The sequence below is a fragment of the Hibiscus syriacus genome, unplaced genomic scaffold, assembly GCF_006381635.1.
Source record: "Hibiscus syriacus cultivar Baekdansim isolate YM2019G1 unplaced genomic scaffold, ASM638163v2 tig00111308_pilon, whole genome shotgun sequence".
NCBI lineage: Eukaryota > Viridiplantae > Streptophyta > Magnoliopsida > Malvales > Malvaceae > Hibiscus > Hibiscus syriacus.
The window spans coordinates 174315-195320 of record NW_024063051.1 but is presented as its reverse complement, the minus strand read 5'-3'; the positions used below and the strand labels follow the sequence as shown (position 1 = coordinate 195320).

The 21006-nt window shown below is 32.9% G+C and overlaps 2 pseudogenes; one reads left to right on the top strand and one right to left on the bottom strand.

Annotated features, from left to right (window-relative positions):
• Positions 1 to 1126: 1126 nt before the first annotated feature.
• LOC120158152 lies at positions 1127 to 3626 on the bottom strand (annotated as a pseudogene).
• A 627-nt stretch (positions 3627 to 4253) lies between these two features.
• LOC120158143 lies at positions 4254 to 5987 on the top strand (annotated as a pseudogene).
• Positions 5988 to 21006: the final 15019 nt, after the last annotated feature.

Below are 21006 nucleotides of genomic sequence, written 5' to 3'. Positions count from 1 at the left end.
AACAAATGACTAGCTTAACTCAATGATCGAGTGCCTTGCATTTGATGTAAGAGATTTATGTACGGTTCATGCTAAGAAAATATTTTATTTTATTTTATCCCCATAGTTGGTGGCACATGTCATCATTTAATTGGTTGAATAAAATTAATTAAAATATTGATGGAGAAATAAAAAGATGATGTGAAAATTAAAAAAAAATTGACATGTCATAAAACATCATCATTGTCGTTAATGGCGTTAAAAATAAAGTTTAGATAGTAAAACAAAATAAAAATGATAGTATAAATACTAAATGTATAATTTACCTTACTAATATTTAATTAACAGTATGTTTCGGTGTGTGACATGCACCGTAAACTCATCCATTGATAAGATATTTTTATTTACTAATAAAATAATATTTTAATATTAATCATTTATTTAATCAAAAAAATATTGATCATTTATTTTAATATGATGAAATTAACAAATGATTAGCTTAACTCAATGGTTGAGTGCCTTGCATTTCATGTAAGAGATTTATGTACGGTTCATGCTAAAAAAATATTTTCTTTTATTTTAACCCATAGTTGGTGACACATGTCATCATTTAATTGGTTGAATAAAATTAATTAAAATACTGATGAAAAATTAAAAATATGATGTGGAAATTAAAAAAATTGACATGTCATGAAACATCATCATTGTCGTTAATGACGTTAAAAAATAGAATTTAGGTAGTAAAACAAAATAAAAATGATAGTATAAGTACTAAATGTATAATTTACCTTTCTAATATTTAATTAACAGTATATTTCAGTGTGTTGCGGTGTGTGACATGCGCGATAAGATATTTTTATTTACTAATAAAATAATATTTTAATATTGATCATTTATTTAATAAAAAAATATTGATCATTTATATCCCGTAAGATAAAAACAAAAAATAAATCTTTATAGAGCATGATTATTTAGATGATGAATCTTTAAAATATATTACTGTTAAATATTTAATAAAAAATAGTTGATATAACCTTTACGCGGACGATTAAAAAATTAAAATAATGGTAAAGTATATAAATAATCCTCAAACATTTAGGAAATTTGTATTTTGGTCACCCAACTTTTGAAACTTGTAATATTGTCATCAAACGTTTAGTTCATTTTCATTTCTGTCCCTACTATTACCTATCGTTAATTTTTGCTGACCACGTTGCAACAGCAGCTTCTTTTTCTTCTCTTCTTCTTCTTCTTCTGACTCAGACCAAGCAAAACCTAGAAATAAGACTTCTTCTTCTTCGTCTTCTTCTGCAAAAAAAAAACTCAAAACAAATATTTTGCAGAATATTGGATATAAACAACTCAAAAAAAATAAAACAAATTATTAAGGGGGTTTTAATTTGGGTGTACAGAGATCGGTTACGCATTGATTCAACTGTAATTTCGTGAGATTCAGGTTCGAAAATACTCCTTAAGATTTTAATCTGGGTTTTTAAGCTATGAATAGCTCATCCTGGAAATTGCTTGATGGAGGTCGATAGCTTTATTGGTTTAATGAAGTTGGGCGTAGAAATCTTTGACAAGGATTGTCAAGGTAAAGATGTAGGTTTATGAGGGCTAGACCACTCAAAATTGCTAGTGTAGTCAACTTCTCTCAACCATTTCATGTTTGGTCATTTGGTGAACTCATTCATTTGGTTTAAGGTTCAAAGTATTTTTTTTTTAAGTACTGCTAATCCTCCTCTATCAATGCCCACTTAGGACCAACAATGATATGCTATTGGTGTTTTGTCCTTTAAGCTTCACCAATACAGAATTATAACCCCCAACTTCCACTTCACTAGCAGTTATACTATATGGAATATATAGCAATCTACATGCACAGTGAAGTGAAATGTCTACAAGTAATTTTTTTAACAGATTCAACTACACGGAAAATAACTGCATGTTTGACTTACTTGAACAGTAAGGCCATTATCCATCAAAGCTTTTATATACCTGCACCATTGAGAAGTATAAAGACAAAATCTTGAAGTCCAAAAGTCTAAAAGAGGTCTACCAAGTGGCATTCTTTGACAGAGATTATTATCATTTTAACAAAACTTATTATGATGTAAAAATCTTTGTTTGAGTTTGAGTTTTTTTTTTGGAGTTGTTTATATCCAATATTCTGCAAAATAATTTGTTTCGAGTTATTTTTGGTTGTTCTCATTAATGGGTTTTGTTTGGTTTGAGTTGGAAGAAGAAGAAGTTTCATTTCTAGGTTTTGCTTGGTTTCAGTCGGAAGAAGAAGAAGAGAAGAAAAAGAAGATGCCGGTTGAACGTCCGATGGCGCGTTGCTCCGACCTGAGCTATGCAACAACGAGATCCCCCTTTCTTCTCTCCGAATGTGCTTGACGGTCCTCCATAATACGCTCACTTGGGGACTTCTTACTCCAGCTGTTCCAAGAGTCTCCGCTAGTTGAACCTCGTCCAGTAGACTCCCTGTTTTGCTCATCCCCTTCGTCAGCTGTTTGATCGGGATACTATCACCTAGGTTCAAAAACTTGGAATGGATGGCGGAGAGTAGGTGGCAAGCAGTTAAATGGATACGGTGCTTTACCCGTAGACGCTTCTCCAGCTCTCGCAAAAATTGTATGGGAGTCGTCCTCGGAGGGACTTCCCGAATGACCGTACCGGGGAATTCTACCGTACTCCGTGCAGCTATTGTTGTTGATCCTGCAGAGCCTACCCAAAGGTTCAGGCCGGATTGTAGGAAGTGGGCGATACGTTTTTGTATTTCTATGAGAATCTCTACGGCACCCACGATTCCCAGTAGTAAGTCGTCGGTATATAGCGCGTAACAAATCCTTATTAAGTAATGGGTTTTTAAGGGGGCCAGCTTACGGGCCAGGCGTCTCTCTGACCTGATAACTAGTATCGCCTCCCCGCCCTATTCTATCAGCAGACCCTTTCTTTTGCAATACTTAATAAGGTCTCTCATGGCCCAATTATTATTACAGCGTTCTCTACCATAGAATTCGGCCCTCGGGGTCAACCCGGCGGTTTCTATGAGGAAGGCGGCGCAAAGGAGGCTCGAGGGCTTATTAAAGAAGGCGGCAAAGGCCGACGAAGGGAGCAAAACGAAAGGCGTTTTCTGGTCTCCCCGAGCCGGGGGTGCTTGTAGGGGGTGTGCCACGACGAAACAAGGGAATGAAAGGCCGCTTTGCGTTGGATGCTCTTTACCCTCCCCACAATGAGGGCTCTGTTGTCTTGGGGAGCGTTGAAGCTTGCTTCTTCTCCAGAGTTTTCTTGCTCACCAATACGACCTGTCCTTAATAGAACCGATCTGATTCTCTGAACAATCGGAATTTCGTACTTCTGTCGGATCCTCCGTATCTCCTGATCGAGCTTGTGAAGGTAGATGTTGCCTGGTAAGGGCGATAGTAATACACTGTGTGGGACGGAGTAAGGGCCCTTCTCACCTCCTACGAGTCGTCCGGCGGAAAAGACTTTCTGAATGGGGTAAAAGAACTTGGATCGTTGATCTCCTCCTTGAAGATTGGGATTAGTCGATGTCGGTCGATGGTGTGAAACACTTCCTGATGTCGAATTCTAAAAACCAACGAGAGATTCCCACTCTTCTTTGATCCATCTTAGGACCGAGTGGTCAGAGAGTTAACTGTCACGTTAGCAAAAACTAACGGTAAGTAACGAAAGGGATAGAAATGAAAACGAACTAAAAGTTTGATGATTGTATTGCAAGATTCAAAAGTTAGGTGACCAAAATGCAAGCGCTCTAAACGTTCGGTGACTATTTATATACTTTACCCCAAAATAATTGTATTTTTTAATCTTACTTTTTAATCAAAAAGATTAAAAAAATACAATTTTTTTCGTCTCAACTCCATCTTCTTCGTAAAATAAAAATTAATAATTTAATAACAAGCCAGTTGCCGGAAACCCTAAAATTTATTTCTATTAAACCCCTCCATTCGTCAGTGTGCCACCGCCGTTGTCTTTTTCTGGCGTTGGTTCCTTGTGGAGGTGGTTGTTGAGGCAGGCAGGTCTAATAGATTTCGAATTTCTAGAAAAAGAAAATCATTTCGGCATTATTTTATTAATTTCCCCCTTATAAATACCATAGTAGAAGATCCACACATTCCATAGACCAACGGCAATCCTACGTACCTCTTCCCTTATTTCCTTAGCTTTACTTCTTTCTCTCTTATTATCTTTCTTTTTCCTTCTTTGTCCATCTGATTTTATTAGTTTCGCGTAAAAAATTGGATTACATTCTGATTGTCTTCTTGATTTTCGGATTGTTTAAAGCTTTGGGTTTTCATTAGTTCGTCCTTTTATTTCGAATTAATTTTGTTTTCATTGTCTTATTCTCTGGTTCTGTCAATGGGCTTGGGTGAGTGTCATTTCTGTATTGAGCTCGAGAATGGAACAGAAATGGGTGGAAATGACCTGGGTTTGGAGGAGGAGCCAAAAACTATGGCCATTGAAGACGCTGTTAAAGTTCTGTTGCAGAGTTTGGGTGAAGATATCAACCGAGAAGGTATTAAGAAAACTCCTCTTCGTGTTGCCAAAGCACTTCGAGAAGGGACAAGAGGTGCGTTTCATGTGTTTTGTTTTTCCCCAATATATAGTTTTACACTATACTAATTGCCCATGATTAGTTTATATCATGCAGGTTGTATGAAGTTCTTGAAGTTCATATATAAGTTTCTTTTGCCAGTGATACATTTGTACGAGATTCAATGTGTACACAATGCATGCGTATTTATAAATGTTGTGTTTGATCAAGGATTTTCCATTATATTTCCCAGGTTACAAACAAAAAGTGAAGGATATCGTTCAGGGAGCTTTATTCCCCGAAGTTGGTTTGCATGATGAAGTTGGTCATGCAGGGGGGCAGGTGGGCTCGTGATTGTTCGAGATCTCGATTTCTTCTCGTACTGTGAGTCGTGCTTGCTCCCGTTTCAAGTCATGTAGGTTACGTGCCATCGGGCGAGCGTGTCGTCGGATTAAGCAAACTGTCGAGAGTAGCCGATGTATTTGCAAAACGACTGCAAGATCCGCAGCGTCTAGCTGATGAAATATGTTCAGCTCTGCACCTTGGAATCAATCCAGCTGGGGTTGCTGTTGTACTCCAGTGTTTGCACATTCATTTCCCAAATCTGGACTCAGTCTCCCATGACTCAAACCATCAAGGATGGATAAAGGTTCATGTCTCTTCGAGTTCAGGTGTTTTCGAAAACGAAAACGCCCTTGCTTGGGGTGACTTTATGGGGCTCTTGAAATTCAGAGGTGTAAAAGTGGAGAAAATTCCAACAAGGGACTGTAGGACAAAAAGTTGGTGCCCTTCCTATTGTTCTTCCGAGCTTGTAGCAGCCAACCCTGGAATGGTTGCTGCAGTAGCTTCAATACTCAGATCTTTAGGTGAAGATCCATCAAGGAAAGAGCTTCTACAAACTCCAGGTCATTTCGTGAACTGGTTGATGAACTTTCAGAACACAAAGTTGAATGGCTTCCCTTGTGGCACAAAACCTCTTGTAAAATCTGCTGGAGAATTCTCCGACAATCATCAACAGATGCATTCGGAGTTGAACTTAGCGTTTTGGTCTCAATGTGAGCATCATTTGCTTCCATTTCATGGCGTGGTCCATATAGGATACATGTGTCCTGAAGGGTGTAATCCCATTGAAAAGTGCCTTTTGCAGTCGATAGTACATTACTATGGATTCAAGCTGCAGGTGCAGGAAAGACTGAGTAGGCAAATAGCAGAGACGGTTTCATCGATCACAGGTGGTGATACGATGGTGGTTGTGGAGGCTTACCACACTTGTATGATTTCTAGAGGGATCGAGAAGTTTGGGAGTAACACGGCCACTATTGCTGTCACGGGTCGATTTTCAACCGACTCAGCTGATAGGGCTATGTTTCTTGACAGGATTCCAAACATTGCTGCACCTGGAGTTGTAGTTACGACCTGACGGTTTTTGCCCAGGGCTAATACATCATTTCATGGCTAAATTATTTACGTAATACTCTTTTATTCGTTTATTAATGAAATAACATTCATAAGATTTTATTTTTCAGAATGACATCCATTTTCATCTCACGGGACAAAAAAAATCTACGTGACACGTTTTCGAAAAGATTTTTATGAAGAAAACGTCTTTGCTTGTGTGGCATATCCTTTGTCTATAAGCATAATTTATATGTTGTATATGACATGTCACATAAAAAAGGTTTTTTTTTTTAAAGAAAAGCCTTTCAAAAATATGCAGTAGGTACAAAGCCGGTAAAATGAGTTTTAATGTCCTGGTGAGATAATAATTTTATGTCCCTATACTTGTACCGTATAATAGACAAAACATAAATAATTTTTTAAAAAAAAATGTAAAAGAAATTATAGTCAAACAATATCAATACTAATACAAACCAAAACCTACAAGGCTACAAATATCACCTAAAACGATGCCTTTATGCATTTTTTGAAGCAAAAACCTCTATTATTTTACGATAATCAATACTTTGTAAAAATTGACTTTCGATGCTTAGAATTGCTAATCCGTTCAATCTATCTTGAGTCATCGTGCTTTGAAGATAGGATTTCAAGAGCTTCAATTTTGAAAAACTTCTTTATGCAGAAGCAACCGTAACCGGTACCGTTAACAAAATTTTATATGCTATCAACACATTAGGGAACATATTCATTCTTCTTGCAAACTCCATTATTTGAATAGACGTCCATGGATTTTCACCTTTGTGTGCTTCATCCGGTAACATTTTCTATAAAATTTGTAACTCCATAAAGAAATATTTTCCATCAATATCAAATTCTTCACCATTTGTCAAATTGGACTCAAGATTTAAACAACATTTTGTTTAATTTTTTGCATCTTTAATTTTTGCATCCAGAGTGCAATCAAGAATTATAAAAATATTTGGATCTTTAATTTTTTTGGGCTAAATATATATACATACTATAAGCACTAAAAAACTTATGTCTCCTTTAAATATGTTGCCTTGGACTAAGGTCCATCTGACATATGTATTAGGCGGAGCCTCTGTAGTCTTATGTGGTAGAAATATGGTTATTATAAAAATAAAAATTTGCGTTTGTCATTTTGATAACAAAAGAATAAAAAATATTATTTTAATAATTTAACCTCATGTCAGTTTGCTTTATTTTCATGGATTTTCGGTGTGCAGCAATGTGGTTGTTTGTATTGTATAATTTCCTCCTGAATTGCTAAAATGTGCCAGCCTGTGTATGTTGAGTTGATTGTTAGTCGCAGATATAGATATTATTGCTGTAAAAAGTTGACCCAACATATAAAATAGACTGAAATTGACTTGAGTCGAAATTATTTTTGATCTATATTGTGATGACTTGAAATTGATTCGAGTCAGAATTGGTGTTGACTTGTACCTGAGTTAGACCTGGAAATTGTGGATATGCACTCGACCTGAGAACGACTTGGACCCAAATAAAAATATGATACCTGAACCCGGATTGCATCCAACTGATATGAACCCGAACCCGATATTAACCTTTTAAATAATTGATATTACCCGACATGTTTTCAACTTGACCTGTAAGTGATCCTACTTATTATTGACCTGATCTTACATTTACATGACTTAACATTTACCTAATATTATCATTGATGAAATTATAAGATTTTAATAAAATTATAAGATTTTAAGTTTACAATAAATTATACTAATTAATATGATTAATTTTTAAATGTTATAATAAAATACTAATTATAATAATTATATTATCATTCTTATGTTATAAATCTTCAATATAATCATTAATTTTATTTTATTAAATAATTTATGTATTGAACATTATTAATTAAATTAATTATAATGATTACAAGTTAGAATAATTTATTGGCATTAAACATGATAAATGAAATTATTTTAAATGTAAATTATATAGTTTAATTTATGTAAAGAAAATTTATCTAACAATTATAACATATATAAAACATAATACAAATGATTAATTCATATTGATAATTGTCATCACCCATTTTATTCAGGTGGTGGCACGTGACGGTTTGTAATATAGTATAAGATATATAGTTAGTACATATAGTATAGTTTGTATATTAAAAGCATTTCATCATATGGTGCCATTTTTTGCATAAGGTAGGTTGCATATTAGTATAGTTACATATATTAGATATTATAGTATTAGTATTAGTTGCATTGAATATTAAATAATTACATGTGTTAGATATTAGATAATAATAGGTGCATATTAATTCATGTGGCATTCCATATGTGACATTCCATATTAATTCATGTTGAATTGCATTTCATGTTGCATTGCATGTTAAATACTTAAATAACTAGTGTGTGTTACATTGCATGTTATATAGTTTGTATATATTATAAAATTAGCTGATCATATTCTCATATGTAATGGGGTAAGGGAGAGATAGGGTAGTAGGCTGCCCCCAACGCCAGGTTGAGAGCAGCTTCCGTGGAAGACCTCCGTTATGAATTGCCCTCAGTGGGACTCGATCCCACGACCATAAGGTTAAGAGCCTTGCCCTCAGTTTGTATATATTATATAGTTTTTAAATAATAGTTGCATGATAGGTTAGTGGTATAGCCCATATATTTTGTTAAATAAATAAATAACAAAATCCAAAAAATAGGTTCATTTGCATATAGGTCCATTACACTTGTTTTACACTGACCCAATATGCAAGCCCACATGTATTACTAATATGTGCATTATAAATAAATAATTAAAGAATAATAAAATACAAAAAGGGAAAACCCCTAAAAACTACTCCTAGCCGCCGGTTTTGGAAAGATATATGGAGGGGTTTTTTGCTTTGAAATTTTATAGGGGACAAGACATTTAATGTGGTCCAATTTTTTAGAGGCTTATGTCACCTAAAGGTATAGGCAAATCTCAACCCTTGAATGGAGGCTTAATCCAATGATTCCTCTGATGTCACTTCATCAATCCAAGTGCACCATCAAAGACCAACAAGGCTTAATATGTATAATTATATAATGTATTAATTTAAGCTTTAAATTTTTATTTTATTTCAATTTGATTCTACAAATTTTATAATTTAATATATATAATTCTATTTATATACTTTAATACTTATATTATATAGTTTAATACTTTATATTATATACTTATATACTTTATATTTAATATTTATATTTATATACTTTAATACTTTATATGGTATACTTTAATACTTTATATTTAATACTTATATTATATAGTGTAATACTTTATAATATATACTTTAATACTTATAACTTATATATATACTTTATATGTGTATATACTTTATATTATATACTTATATACTTTAGTCTTTATAATTATACTTTATATATATATATATATATATATATATACTTTATAGTTTATATATATACTTATACTTTATACGTATATATACTTTTATATTATATAGTTTATATATTTATATACTTTATATTATATACTATATATTTTAGTATATTATATATTTATATATATATATATATTATATATATTATACTTTATATTATTATATTATATATAGTTTATACTAAAACTTTATATATATATATATAATTTATAGTTTACATATATACTTATATACTTTATATTTAAACTATATAAACTATATAATTTATACATAGTATATATAATTATACATAATATATAAATATAAGATGTATATATTTAAATATAATTCATATATAATTTATATATAATATATGTATAAACTATATAATTTATATTAATAACTATATTTTTATATATAATTCATATATAAACTCTATAGTTTATACATGGTATATAGTTTATACATATATATATATATATATATATATAGTTTATACATTATATATATAGTTTATATAGTATAATAATATAAATATAAACTATATAGTTTCTCTATCTAGTTTATATATATATAATATATATATAGTTTATATATAAACTATATAGTTTATATATATATTTCAATATTTTTTAACATTTTAAATAAATTCAATTTAGTCCATTTACAAATTTTCTTCACATTTTACAATTATTTCGATTTGATCCCTTTGTGTTGTTGAATTTATTTAAAATTTTATTTGTATTTTCATATTTGTTCAATTTAGTCCTTAAAATTATATTTGCATCTGAAATTGACTCATACTTATTACTTATTTATATTTTTTAATTGGCCCATAACATTTTAAATTGGTATAATTTAGTACTTTTTTATATGATTTCAACCTCACATTTTAAAATTATTTCGATTTGGTCTCTCATCAATGCATGTTGTTTAATTTATTTAATTTTTACTTCTAATTTCATATTTGTTCAATTTACTTCTTAAATTTATATTTTTCATAAAATTGATCCATGATTATTTATATTCTTAGTAATTTACTCTAAATCATATACAATTACAAATTACAATTCAACGTTTGCGAAAGACGAAAATAATTAATCAAAAAATAAAAATTAACCCGATTTAAACTTAATCTGTATCTGATAGAGATCTTACCTGAATTTTATCTGCCAATAATGTGACCCAATCTAAACGAGATCCGCCTGAAGTCTATTCGAACCTGAATTAACCTGGTCTTTAACTGCTCCGGGCCTGAACTGTTTTGACTTGAACTGACATCGATCTGAACTGAAAGTAACCCGACATAAACCCGAACTGTACCTAGTGTCAAATCAATATGAAAATCAATCGGTAAATTTGATGTTTCGACTCAGATCAGGTCGGGTCCAGGTCAAATCAGGTCAGGTCATTTCCAGGTTGATTTGACACCAGGTACAGTTCGGGTTCATGTCGAGTTACTTTCAGTTCGGATAGATGTCAGTTCAAGTCAAAACAGTTCAGGGCCAGAGCAGTTTTATCCCATCTGTTAGTAGATTCGGCTCAAACCTGTCATGAGTTGACTCTCCTCTTAGCCTTCCAGTTCTGTTACCTTGTTTTCCTCTTTGCCTTGTCTCTTTTATCAACAGATGTAGTTTTCTTCACGGTTGTGTCTCTCTACAAATCGAAGCCGATCTCTTTCTCTTCCACGATCGCGGTCATACCCAAGGTTTTTAAGCACCTCTTTTTAACCTTTGTTGGTAACACGAAAAATACACTATCCCACATTGAGTGGGAAATACCACTGGCTTGGGAATTTATAGTGTCCATTCTTCCCTCCATTGTTAAGTTATAGAGAACAAGGGACAATCTCGTGCAAGGCCGCCATGGCAATACGTGCCTTTGACACATCTGCGTGGATTCTATCTTTTTAGAGAAAATTTGTAAGGATTTTTCTCAAGCATAAAATATTGTGAAAGAATTGTTGTTTTGATATTTATAGGTTAAAATGGTTTGTACGATTTTCACTTAGTTTCTAAAATTAAAATTCAAACAGTGAAATGTTTGGATGATTTTTTAGTTGTGTTCAAACATGTTTATTATGCTAGTTACTTAGTAATTACAAGAGTTACAAAGTTAATTACCTGGAGTTACAAATGGCTGAGAGTTATTGTACAAACCTGGAATGATTTGAGGCCAGATTCATTCGTGAATTGCAACAGTTTCATACATAATTTAAATTTAGAAATTAATCAGATTTATATATGAATTTTGTTGGACCATTTTACCCTTGACGTGAAAGCCTATAAATAGAGAGCTTTATAAACTTCTCAACACACTAATCCACTCTCAATTCTCCTATCTCTCTCAACACTCAAAGCTTCCTAAGCTTTCAGACTTTCCTTTGATGATTCAGAGAAGCAGTACCACTGGCAGTTCACTCCGATTTTGGATGTATAGAATTTCGGAGCAACTATGTTAACCTCGAGGGAAAATCCATGATTACACACATCGAGGAGAATTTTTTTCTAAGGCATTGGTTATCACCACTACACAGTTTCAATCGATTTAATTGCTTATTATTATTTATTTTTCCTATTAGTGCTAACATGTGAATTTTGCAGTATACATTTCCAACAATTTAAAAACAAATTCATTACTGCAAATTTTCGACTCCACTGAGTAGGTTGATCCCCAATCTTTCCAAACTTGATATACTCGATGTTTCAAATTATAGAAGGTGATCCCAGTGGATTCTCATTTTCTTCGAGCAACTTTATATCAATTATATGTTGCTGAAGCTGCCACCTACTCCGAGGACTACTCCAGCTTTGACTATTGCTGTTGGTGATGACATCCTACCTGATATTGTCGTTTCTTTTACCGTTGCTGTTGTTGCCATAGCTGCTGATGAGAAATATAAAAAAGATAACAAGATGGCGCGAGGTCGTCTCCTAAGGCACATGTCGAACAAGTTATTCTATATGTTTCTAAAAAAATGTGCTAACGTTATATGGGATACGCTCGAGAAAAAGTATGGCATTGAAAATGTATGCATCAAGAAGTATGTAGTTGGCAAGTGGTTGAGGTTCCAAATAACTAATGAAAAGCCTATTATATACCAAGTCCATGATTACGAAAATCTGGTTTTGACATCCTAGCTGAAGGAATACAGAAGTGCGAAGTGCTACAAGCCAACGTCATGATTGAGAATATGCCCAAGTCCTGGTCCAATTACCATAATTCCCTCAATCATAAAAAGAGGTACATTTCACTTGAGGAAATGGAGGGCCACATGAAAATAGAGGAGGCTAACTAGTTAAAGGATGAGGTTACTAGCTCTATTGGTAATATATCCTTTAAATCTAACTTGATTAAATCTGGTGCTGCTTCAGGGTCTAAGTGTAAAAGGATCACGAAAAGGGGGAATCATAATAAGAAGACCAAGCCATAAAAGGGCGCCAACTTCAAAAAGTCAGGGAAGCCCAAAGCTGAAGTAAGTCCATCAAGTGCTATGTGTACGACCAAGTCGGCCACAAAGCTTACCATGGTGCCAACACCGTTCTGACTACCATAATGAGAACATACCACAGTTGAACGTTGCAGAGAATAATGATGATGTTATCACAACGATGGTTTCAGAGGTGAAGCTCAATGCTGAGTGGGTCGTTAACATCGGTGCTTCCAGACATTTCTATGCAACAAGGGAGTTTTTCACTGAGCTCGAGGATAAGGACGAAGGTGAATGTGTGTATATGGGAAACTCTAGCAGCTCTAAAGTGTTGGGTAAAGCCAAGGTTTTACTCGAGCTAACTTCTGGTAAAACTTTAGCCATGAATAATGCTATGTATGTACCTACCCTGCATAGAAATTTAATAAGTGGCAGACTTTTGAATAAGGCACTCATTAAGTTATTTTTTGAGGCATATAAACTTCTACTTTCCCTAAATAGTGATTATGTTGAGAAAGGTTTTTTAAATTGAGGTTTATTTGTCATAAAAATCAACTTAATGAGAATAAAGCTACCACTTCTACTTACACTGTTGAATCTGCTGATATGTGGCATGCTAGATTCGGACATGTGAATATTTTATCTTTAAAGAAACTGATAAAAATGAATATTCTGCCTAAACTAGACATTACTAGCTATAATAAATGTGAAACTTGTGTAGAAGTCAAACATGTTAAACCTCACTTTAAGACTGTTTCTAAGAGAAATATTGAACTGTTAAAACATATACATACTGATCTAGAAGACTTTAGAAACAATGAAAGTAAGGGAGGAAAACTACTACATTACTTTTGTGGATGATTACTCGAGACACACAAAAGTATATCTCCTTAGAACTAAAGACGAAGCTGAGAACTTCTTTCTTATTTAAGGCAGAAGTTGAGAATTAGTTAGATATGAGAATCAAACAGGTTAGATCTGATAGAGGTGGTGAATACGGATCAAATTTTTTAAAAGAGTGTGAGAAAAAAATAGCATAATTCACGAAACTTCTGCTCCATATTTTTCTCAACAGAACGGTATAGCTAAAAGAAAAAATAAAACTTTAAAAGAGATAATGAACTCATTGTTGATAAGTTTTTGGGTGTATGACAATATGTGGGGGGGATTCATTCTATCGGCAAATCATATTTGAACCGAGTACCTCACAAGAAATTAGATTCCACACATACGAGTTGTGGAAGGGTATCCTCCAAATCTGCAATACCCAAAAGTGTGGGGTGTCTGGCTAAAGTGGGCTTTCCAGACTTTAAGAAGTCCACCATCAAACATAAAATCATTGATGCATTGTTCATAGGGTATGCTACAAACATCGCCTCATACAGATTCATGCTTATACAAGACTATTCTATTTGTGAGTCGAGAGATGCCATTTTCTTTTCTTTTAAAGAAATCTATACTGATGAAGAAACACAAATAGAAAGTGTAAGTAAAGAAAGACAGAGTTGAAACCTCTTTTGGACCATATTTCATAACTTTCTTTATTTCTGAGATAAATAATTTAGACTCTCTTTCTGATCCTATAGCTTACATATTTTTATTAGATGAGGATCCTAATACTTATGAGGAAGCTATATGATATATCGATGCTAGTTTCTATAAAAGCGCTATCAATGATGAACTAGAATTGATAATGTCTAATCATACTTGGGAATTTTTTGACTTGCCTAGAGGATTCAAACCAATCAGCAACAAGTGGATCTTCTAAAAGAAACTCATACCAGATGGTTCGATCTAACGGTACAAGACAAGGCTAGTAGTCAAAGGGTTCACGTAAAAGTTTGGTCAATACTTCTTCGATACCTATTCCCTCGTAACAAAAATATCAACGATCTGTGAATTGTTTTCATTAGCCTCTATTCACAAGTTGCAAGTACATCAAATGGATGTAAAAATTATATTTCTGAATACAGATCTAGATAAGAAGATCTATATGGAGCAACCCCTTGGTTTTAAGGTGCCTGATGTGGAAGGAAAAGTATGTAGACTCAAAAAGTCACTTTACAGCCTCACACAAGCTTCTAAATAGTGGTACGAGAAATTTCATAAAACTATCCTTGGTTTTGGTTTTGTTGTGAATGGTTTAGATGCATGCGTGTATTCAAGGATGTTTGGTGCTGATTGTGTCATCATAAGTTTATATGTTGATGACATGTTGATTTTCAGTACTTTTGATTCCATTAACAAAATAAAAGATTTATTGCCTATTAAATTTGTGATGGCCGATTTGGGAGAAGTCAGCGTAATCTTAAGAGTCCAAGTTACCAAAACTGAAAATGGATTTCTTTGAATCAAGGACATTATATTGAGAAAGTGTTAAAGAAATTTGACAGTTTTGACGTCGTCCCTGTTTGAACTCCTTAGGACCCTAGTATACATTTTTTTTAAATAAAATAAGTAGTGTTTCCCAAACATAATATGCTAAGATAATTGGGAGCCTAATGTTCTTAATGAACTATACTCTGCTGATATTGCCTACAATGTGAGCAGACTTAGTAGATATACTCACAACCCATGAACATTGGGTCACACTTCGTCTCTTACTTAAGTACCTTAAGGGTACGATGGATTGAAGACTTGAGTTTGTTGGCTATCCTACGGTGTTAGAAGGATATTGTGACACCAATTAGATTTCTGATAATGATGAGGTAAGCTCAACGAGTAGGTACGTCTTTACTTTAGGTGGAGCGGCGATTTCTTGGAAATTTTTGAAGTAAACATGTATTGCTAGTTCCACTATGGAATCAGAGTTTATAGTTCTTTATTTAGATGGGAAAGAAGCTAAGTGGCTCAGACATTTATTAGCTAAAATTTCATTATGGGGAAGATCGACTCCTCTAGTTTCCTTACTGTGTGATTCACAAGCTGTGATTAGTATGACTAAAAAACTAAGCTTACAATGGTAAGAAGAGGCATATTTGCATAAGGCATGAATATGTTAGACATTTGATAAGAAATTGAGTACTATCTTTAGAGTATGTGAAGTAGAAAAGGAACCTAACATATCTATTTACCAAAGGGTTAAGTCAAAATTGGTCCTAGATTCGTTGAGGTGGATGGGTTTAAAGACCATTGGTTAAGGAATTCATGGTGGGTACCCAACTTAGTTATTTAAGTTCAATGTGGTTAAACGAAACTATAGAAAGACTCATAGTGTAAATTTACCTACCTATCCTTATGACGAACAATGTACATTCCCAGGTTGATCTTAATTGCTCTTAATAAATTCATATCCCAGGCTTTGGGTGGCCTTAGTGAGAAAGACTTGATGAATTACTGAATTTGGCTGAATATCTATTATTAATAAGTTTATAACCCAAAGTTGAGTGGGTAGTCCTAATTGAGAATGATAGAATGAACTTACAGTTAGAAAGGTCGAGTTTTATGAAAACTCTTAATTAGTTCAGATCCAAATGTTTGGATGGTCCTAGTGAAATGACTTATCGAATTCACCGTTTAATCAGGTTGAATATTTATTCTTAATGATTTCTTATCCGTAGTTTGGGTGGTTTGTTTTATAACGAACTTTAAGAAAATCACCATAACCTATTGTAAGGCTGAGCTGTTGTAAAAGCTCTTAATTATTTCATAGCTGATTTAAGGGTGGGTTATGTTGAGATAAACTTGATGAAATAGCCTACGTAAGTGAGAATTATTAGTCACCTTCTATGAAAAACGTTGGGTCATTTTTCTAGTACATTTACTAAAATCTTGAGGTATATGGCCAAATATACACTTGTGTATATATCTTACACATCAAGGACTTTAGTAGATGAAGGGGTTAATTGTGTGTTATGAGTTTACCCTATCTTAGAAAGTTGAAGACTAGTTTAACTTATCTAAAAGAAGAATCGCTCATCATCACTACGTACTAGTTCAAGATATGTTCGCTAATGCTTAAGCAATTAGCTCTGCTATTGCTCTTCTAAAAAGATTATTTTCGAGTTTCAGAAGAATTCTTTCGCATTAGTGGGGGAATGTTGGTAGCGCGAAAAATACACCATCCCACATTAAGTGGGAAATACCACTGGCTTGGGTATTTATAATGTGCATTCTTCCATCCCTTGTTGAGTGATAAAGAACAAGGGACAATCTTGTACGCCGCCACCTCCTTCGTCGTTCGTCTGTCTCAGCTCGGCTCAACTCGTGGTCATGGTTGTGGTCGTGGTCGTGGTCGAGGTCGAGGCTCGTGGAAATACTTATCTTTTACATGTCTGTGCAGATTCTATCTTTTTAGAGAAAATTTGTAAGGATTTTCCTCAAGTATAAAAGATTATGATTATTGCATAACCGACTTTGGGTGTACGGAATTTTGGTGGAGGTGGTGGGGCATTTTTGGTATAGTATAAGTTTTATTTTATTTAATAACTTTTTTTATTTGTTCAGATAAAAAAATAAATATTAAGGGGTGGTCTGTGAGATTTTTTTAATGTTGTTGACGGAATGGGGAAAACAGGGTAACGATTTATAGTTGAGGCGGCAAAACGTCCCGAAAAATACTTTATGGGGCAACTCGGTACAAATGGTATAATTAGGGGGCAATGGGAGCATTTAAGCCTATAAAATTTATAATTATTCATTAAATAAGATTTACTTGAGACTAGTACATTATTTGATAGTTTGAAATTGTATCTTTGACATCACTTACATTTTTTTCTTATGCATATTATAAAAAAACTTTCTAATATCTAGTTATCCACAAAATGTATGTAGTGGGAAATCTAGATTAATATCATGTAGAATAAATTATGATGCCATCAAGTTTCAAAAATAGGATTCCACTTGAGAATATATATTTACATATGATAGAATACTTTTTCTTGATCTCGAACGGGGCAGCAGGGGCGCATGCCCAGAGCCCATAATTTTTTTTTCTTTTTGAATATATAAAAACAACATAGTTTCAGCCGATTAGGACCCATAATTTGTTAAATTTTTTCTTTAATGAAATCCATAAACGTTAAATTATTATTATGAGAATTTGTTCTCAGTGTTTAATTTTCCCAACTTTTATTAACATTTATTTTTCAAATTTTACCTTTTCAAATTTAAAAACAAAATCAAATTAAATCTTTTCAAATCTCCAAGATTTTATTAGCGACTATTTTTTTCTATAAAACTCGACCGGGAGAAAAAATTAAATATAATAAAAAAAGGAACTCTTGACAAATTCTTTAAAAACAAAGTAGAAGAGATTTCTAATGAAAATTTAAATGATGTTGTGAATTTAAATAATAATGATAGTTCTCCAACTTATACTAATGTGGGTGCTATTGCTGCAAATGACCATAATATCTAAATCATATAGATGATAACATTTCTAATTTAAATGACCAAAATCATACACAAAATGACCATAATTTTAAGATTATTTTTTCTCATAATAATTTATCGATTGTAGAAGTATATATTTTTCCCTAAAATGAAAGTGTTACAACTGACTTTGTCAAATGAGTTCATGTCAGTGCTTGAAATTCTTGAGTTTGTTAAAGCTGCAAATTGTTATCCTAATATTTCAATTGCTTACTTAATCCTATTAACAATGTCGGCGACGATAACATCTGCGGAAAGAAGTTTTTCAAAGCTGAAATTATTGAAAAATTACTTAAGGTCAACAATGTCAAAAAAACATTGAATGAGCTAGCTATGTTATGTATTGAAAAAAATATGTTGGAAATAATTGATGTTGACACTATCATCAATGATTTTACATCAAGAAATGCTCGATGTAATGCTTTATATAAGTTTTTGTATGCTTAAATATGTTTTGACAATTTTGAGATTGTAATGAATTACTATTTGTTTACTTCAATAAAAAATTTAATATAAACTTTATATTGTATAAATATGTTTATTTTTAAATTCCTTCTAATTTAAAGATTTAATATTAATGTTATCCATAAACCTGAATACACATATAAGATGATATCAAAGAAAATTTAAAAACCTCTAATTTATATTATGTCATTCCAGATTAGGACCGGTCCTGACTTTTTACGACAACGGCCAACAAGCACCAATTCGACCCCCAAATTAGTTGATTTAAGCCATATCAACAGTCATACAAATAAACAAAAGAAACTTTAAAAATAGAGCCCTTTTTGTGTTTTACAAATACAACCCCGGGTTTGAATTTAAAACCCCCAAAATTTTCATGTAAAGAGTTTGATTCCCATTATTAAAAAGAAAAGCAATACCCTAAACTTCAAAGGTAGTTACCCTATGTTTCAAACATTCTATTTTTTATTTTTCAAAGAAAATATAGAAATGAGGAGGGGGTTTAAGTTACTTATCGTTCGAAGATCTAACTGGAGTTGAGGTCATCGGAGCTAGGGAGTCTAAGAGTTGTTGTCGAAATTTGAGGAGTCGAAGACATTTTTGACGTTTAGGGACAGTTTAGCATTTTGGGGTTTGATTTTTGGGAGTTTTTTTTAGGTATGAGTGTTAGTGTACCCGACCACCACTCATGATGATCGTGATAGGAATGACTCCCATTTGTGGCATGCTAGTTTCATTTTAGGGAGTTTCGAAGGAGAATATGGGATTTTTATAACCCCTATACTCGACCCAGACGTTACGACTGACTCTAAGTGATCACATGTCATATTCAAAAACCATTTCATGTTTAAAATGATATTAAAATTAAGGAAAGTGAATAAATATGAATAAAATAGAATATTATGAAAATATTCACCCAGTAAAATCCATATCGTTAAATACGTAAATATATTATCATAAGAAAACCACATCAAAACATGTCCATAACAAAATATTGTAGTACATATATATAATTGCAACAATAAAAACTTTTGTTACCAAAATATATCAAAAAAGGCATGTAGAGATATACAATGGGTACAAAAAGAAGAGTGGTCGATCCTCCTAATGTCGAGTCTGCTAGCCTACTTTCTGGTAATATTTGAAAGGTTAAAAATTAAAGAGTAAGCTAAAAACTCAGTGTTACGATATATACAGAAAAATAAAAAAATAATATATTTCGATAAAAATTAATTTATAAAACATGCTTTGAAAATATGAACACTACCCCTATCTGAATATCAGAATGTGTAGGTTCCCCTAAACTATACACCCACATGTATACCCAGTAATGATCTTATAATTGTAGCATAAGAACCTGCAGTAAAGACTTACCCTATGAACAAAGCATAGGAGCCTGCGACAAGGTCTTACAAGTCATAGACTAAGCCTGAAATATTTCCTCAAATAATATCCCCATAACAGTAATGATATGCATATATTTTAAGTGATATCATTAGTTTAATATCAAATCATAGAAACAATCCATGATTTAAAAATCACGTTAAAAAATACAGTAACCAGAGATCATTCAAGAAATATACAGTAATTCAATAATACAATCATGTTATAAAATAAATTATAGATCATGTCATTAAAATATTCAACATCACTAAAAGTTCAGAGATATTCAGACAAATCAGTCAAAAAGTAATGTAACACCATCATGAACACATTTGTGTAGGTTTGAGAAGTCTGATAAGGTAGCCTACTATTGGGTCTGCCTATCACGATCAAAGACAGTGCTAGATCCTACGAATCAGAAGAAATTATATCACTATCCTAAAATAATTAATTATAAACATTATTTAAATAATTTTAGAAAACCTATGAGTAACTCTCGAAGTACGTGAATCATGTAGATTTACTGGACGAGAAGCACTGGATCTAGTCAATCCTTAATAAGGGGAAACACGAAAACCTTCATAAAATTATATTATCAAATCAATTATAAATTCATTACCCAATAATGCAAATATACTAAGAATTCTAAGGTATTTTTGGGTTAACGTGCTTATTTCGGGGCTTTCAGGGTACAATTTGGCAAAACGAACCGTAAAATCGAACTCAAGACGTCAAAGAATATTAAAAGAAAGGTTTTCAAAAAAGTCAACAACGTTCAACTATGACGATTAAAGGTTAACGATAGCAATTAAAGGTCAATAGTGGCAGTTAAAGGTTAATGGAGACTCAACTTAGCGCGATAAGGCTCAGCTCTTGTGAACCAATTTGGCCCAATTTGGTTGAACCGGTTGGGTTGGGCCGCAGGGTTTGGGTCTGTTCGGTTGGGTTGGTTGGATTAGCTGAAACGGGTCAGGACGTAGGTTAGGTACGGGTCAGGTT